This window comes from Oncorhynchus clarkii, chromosome 13 (assembly GCF_045791955.1).
Source record: "Oncorhynchus clarkii lewisi isolate Uvic-CL-2024 chromosome 13, UVic_Ocla_1.0, whole genome shotgun sequence".
NCBI lineage: Eukaryota > Metazoa > Chordata > Actinopteri > Salmoniformes > Salmonidae > Oncorhynchus > Oncorhynchus clarkii.
In genome coordinates, this window is record NC_092159.1 from 11,890,779 (window position 1) to 11,896,451 (window position 5,673).

The following is a 5,673-nucleotide window of genomic DNA, read 5'->3' on the forward strand; positions in this document are numbered from 1 at the left end:
AGAGGAGCAGGGTTAGGAGAGGATAGGCGATAGTGTCTATGGGAACAGGGTTAGGAGAGGATAGGGGATAGTGTCTAGAGGAGCAGGGTTAGGAGAAGATAGGGGATAGTGTCTAGGGGAACAGAGTTAGGAGAGGATAGGGGATAGCGGTTAGGGTCCAAGGGATCGTTGATAGGGTTGGGAGAGGATAGGGGATAGCGGTTAGGGTCCAAGGGATCGTTGATAGGGTTAGGAGAGGATAGGGGATAGCGGTTAGGGTCCAAGGGATCGTTGATAGGGTTGGGAGAGGATAGGGGATAGCGGTTAGGGTCCAAGGGATCGTTGATAGGGTTAGGAGAGGATAGGGGATAGCGGTTAGGGTCCAAGGGATCGTTGATAGGGTTAGGAGAGGATAGAGGATAGCGGTTAGGGTCCAAGGGATCGTTGATAGGGTTGGGAGAGGATAGCGGTTAGGGTCCAAGGGATCGTTGATAGGGTTAGGAGAGGATAGGGGATAGCGGTTAGGGTCCAAGGGATCGTTGATAGGGTTAGGAGAGGATAGGGGATAGCGGTTAGGGTCCAAGGGATCGTTGATAGGGTTAGGAGAGGATAGAGGATAGCGGTTAGGGTCCAAGGGATCGTTGATAGGGTTAGGAGAGGATAGGGGATAGCGGTTAGGGTCCAAGGGATCGTTGATAGGGTTAGGAGAGGATAGGGGATAGCGGTTAGGGTCCAAGGGATCATTGATAGGGTTAGGAGAGGATAGGGGATAGCGGTTAGGGTCCAAGGGATCGTTGATAGGGTTGGGACTAAGAAACTACTGATTGTATTCAGGTCCTTGTTAAATCCATCTAGACACATGTCTTCTTTCCCATTGCAGTTAGTCTGCATTAACTCTCTTTCTCTCTCCAATCTCTCCCTCCAATCTTGTTCTCTTTCCACTCTCTCTCTCTCTCTCTCTCTCTCTCTCTCCCTCCTCTCTCTCTATCCACTCTCTCTTTCTCTCTCTCTCTCTCTCTCTCTCCCTCCTCTCTCTCTCTCTCCACTCTCTCTCTCTCTCTCTCTTTCTCTCTCCCCCTCTCTCTCTCTCCCCCTCTCTCTCTCTCTCTCTCTCTCTCTCCCTCTCTCTCTCTCTCTCCACTCTCACTCTCTCTCTCTCTCTCCAATCTCTTCAGGAGTGAAAGTGTAAATGTGACGTATTATTTTTGTAAGGTCCTCTTCCCCACTGGAGTTAGCCTGAATGAACTGTCTGGGTTGACTGGATCACTGTGTCTGTTTCTCCCCAAACACCTCCACACGCTTGTCCACACCTCCCACTCCCCCTCTGGAGTTAGTCTGCAGTCTGGGCCTCTGTCTGCACTAACTGACCAGCAAGGAGAAGCAGGCTTCACAGCTAGGGGCTACTGCTTATTGGCTAGGAGCTAGTGGTTAAGAGCTAGGGGCTACTGCTTATTGGCTAGGAGCTAGTGGTTAAGAGCTAGGGGCTACTGCTTATTGGCTAGTAACTAGTGGTTAAGAGCTAGGGGCTAGTGCTTATTGGCTAGGAGCTAGTGGTTAAGAGCTAGGGGCTAGAGGCAAGGAGCTATGGTTTGATTTGGTCCTGAAACACTACTCCTTCTAGACCCGGCTAAATCTCTCTACACCTGCCCTCATCTCCCCGCTCTCCCTGTTGAGCTAGCCTGCAGTAATACTGTCTGGTTTGAAGGTTAGGAGCTAAGGGCTAGGGGTTGATTTTGGGTCTGAGGCAATTTTCTCTACACCCTTAGTGTATCCTCACACCAGTTCTCATCTCTTCCTCTCTCCCTGTAGAGTGTGTTCCTCTCACTGCAGTAAGACTGTCTGTCAGTCTAGCTCAGCGCAATGCTCCAGTGCATAGTTGAGTTCTCTCTGACTCCTCTGCCTTGAGTCTGGCAGACTCTCTCTGTTCTGTTGGCCCGGGTATCTGCAAATTCACTAGTGTTTTGAGTTTGTATTCCTGCATATTAAACTGAGTCTTCATCGTTGTTCATTCCTGCAGTTGAGATGATTATGATGAGGTAATGGATGCCTGTGGGTGTTCTAGGGTTGGCTCTTACTTTCCTTATCTCTCTTTCCCCTCTCTCTCTCTCTTCTGGTACAGGGATGGACTGGAAGTAGGTCTGGATCCCAACATTCCGTGTGTGTGTGTGTGTGTGTGTGTGTGTGTGTGTGTGTGTGTGTGTGTGTGTGTGTGTGTGTGTGGCGTGCGTGCGTGCGTGCGTTTGTTTCATGGTCCTTCAAGCCGGATCGGGACAATTACCTTGTAGTATGTCTGTGTATGTGCGTTTCATGGTCCTTCGAGCCGGATGGGACTATTACCTCCTCTCCAACACTTACTAGTTCAGCATCCATATTAGGAAATCATTCAGTTGTCTGACTAGTTTTGTCTGTCAACTAAGGGAGTTTCGTCTGACAACTGAGGGACTTCCTGATATGGATGCCGTGTGGACTGAGGGTTGTGTTCTGAACTCTGTGGATGACTGGTTATCTGGGTGTATTAGGGGTGAACATCCAGTTTTACAATATAAACCCCCAACTGTGTAAGGGCTTTGGGTGTCTCCTTTTAAATACATTTAGGAAACAGATACAGTAGTAAGAATATGAACAAATATGAGAATATATTTATTCATATATAAGAATTTGAATGAATATAAGAGCATAAACATCTAGAGTTTAGATAGATCCTCTGATGTGTGATCTGTGCTGTTACTGGGTTTCACTATGTTTTCTTTTAACAGGTTGAACTAGATAAATACCACTAACAACGTTGACAATACCTAGTGAGGACAGAGGGTTTGTTCAGTTCAACAGTGTGAGTTTCAACAGTTTGTAACTGTATTGTGTTCCTGTTTCTCCAGGATGGTAGAATACTCGTTGGACCTCCAGAACATCAACCTCTCAGCCATCAGGACAGTCAGGGTCCTCAGACCCCTCAAAGCCATCAACAGAGTTCCAAGTAAGTCTCCCATAGATACCACCATCACACAATACCTGCCTGATCGAGTCCCAGATCTGCTTCCACAATGGCAAGACAGCACAGGTCTGAGACCAGGCTACATGCACATTCTCCACTACTATTACACTGAACAGAAATATCAATGCAACATGCAACAGTTTATAGAGTTTTACTGAGTTGCAGTTCGGGCTGTGGCGGACATGACGTTTTGTCAGCTGGTGATTGTCAAGCAAATAACTGCCAGTCTCACGGTAATTGACAGTTAATTAGCATATACATATTTAGCATCTCCTGGCTTCCACACACAGCCTTGAAGCCACTAATGCAGGCCTTTGGAACATCTACATTTAAAAAGTCTAATAAATCCATTTAATATAGCCTACAATATCACAATAAACCCATTTAATATAGCCTACACTATCACAATAAACCCATTTAATATAGCCTACACTATCACAATAAACCCATTTAATATAGCCTACACTATCACAATAAACCCATTTAATATAGCCTACACTATCACAATAAACCCATTTAATATAGCCTACACTATCACAATAAACCCATTTAATATAGCCTACACTATCACAATAAACCCATTTAATATAGCCTACACTATCACAATAAACCCATTTAATATAGCCTACACTATCACAATAAACCCATTTAATATAGCCTACACTATCACAATAAACCCATTTAATATAGCCTACACTATCACAATAAACCCATTTAATATAGCCTACACTATCACAATAAACCCATTTAATATAGCCTACACTATCACAATAAACCCATTTAATATAGCCTACACTATCACAATAAACCCATTTAATATAGCCTACACTATCACAATAAACCCATTTAATATAGCCTACACTATCACAATAAACCCATTTAATATAGCCTACACTATCACAATAAATCCATTTAATATAGCCTACACTATCACAACAAATCCATTTAATATAGCCTACACTATCACAATAAACCCATTTAATATAGCCTACACTATCACAATAAACCCATTTAATATAGCCTACACTATCACAATAAACCCATTTAATATAGCCTACACTATCACAATAAACCCATTTAATATAGCCTACACTATCACAATAAACCCATTTAATATAGCCTACACTATCACAATAAACCCATTTAATATAGCCTACACTATCACAATAAACCCATTTAATATAGCCTACACTATCACAATAAACCCATTTAATATAGCCTACACTATCACAATAAACCCATTTAATATAGCCTAGACTATCACAATAAATCCCTTATTTATTTTAGACAGGTCTAAAGAAACATGATATGAAGAAAATGTTGTCTATTTCAGAAGACCAGAATAGCATCCTCTGAGTTGTCTTTATGTTAGGCCCTGACTATGGCTGTGCCATATGGCTGTGGGCTACACTGGTTCATTTAGCAGACAACATTTGGTTAGAATTCCGTGGCATTGTTTTATATTATTTTAAAGTAGGAAAGAATACAATTGAACAAAGCTGAATAAAACACAAAGGATATTTTCTCCGAACATGCGGCTTACTGTGTTGAGCAGTTAAAACATAAACTGGTCCTCCTATATCCTTAATTGAGTTGTTTACACCAGTTAAAGAATAAACTGGTCCTCCTATATCCTTAATTGAGTTGTTTACACCAGTTAAAGAATAAACTGGTCCTCCTATATCCTTAATTGAGTTGTTTACACCAGTTAAAGAATAAACTGGTCCTCCTATATCCTTAATTGAGTTGTTTACACCAGTTAAAGAATAAACTGGTCCTCCTATATCCTTAATTGAGTTGTTTACACCAGTTAAAGAATAAACTGGTCCTCCTATATCCTTAATTGAGTTGTTTACACCAGTTAAAGAATAAACTGGTCCTCCTATATCCTTAATTGAGTTGTTTACACCAGTTAAAGAATAAACTGGTCCTACTATATCCTTAATTGAGTTGTTTACACCAGTTAAAGAATAAACTGGTCCTCCTATATCCTTAATTGAGTTGTTTACACCAGTTAAAGAATAAACTGGTCCTCCTATATCCTTAATTGAGTTGTTTACACCAGTTAAAGAATAAACTGGTCCTCCTATATCCTTAATTGAGTTGTTTACACCAGTTAAAGAATAAACTGGTCCTCCTATATCCTTAATTGAGTTATTTATGCAACTTTAGTTGTGATACAACGTTGGGCTATATGTTTTGATGTGTAATACATTCTAAGGCTGCATTATGGATCTCTAACCATGATTTGAAAAAAGTCACAAGCTACACACACATTTTGACACCCACTTGATAATATTCTCACCAGGTCTCACATTTCTCTGCAGCATCTCCCTTGTTTGGCCATAATGCCCCTCCAAAATAAATACATGCCTTTTGTGGCCAAAGTGGCCTTTGTGCCCTTGGGCTGAATATAACAGGCTAATTACAGTATAATTCCCTTCTCCCGGCTGCCGTGCTCCAAGGCCCCTCTCACTCACGTCTAGTAGGTTATAGCCAATGCCCCTCTCACTCACGTCTAGTAGGTTATAGCCAATGCCCCTCTCACTCACGTCTAGTAGGTTATAGCCAATGCCCCTCGTCCTTCTCCTGGCTGCCGTGCTCCGAGACCCCTCTCACTCACGTCTAGAAGGTTATAGCCAATGCCCCTCTCACTCACGTCTAGAAGGTTATAGCCAATGCCCCTCGTCCTTCTCCTGGCT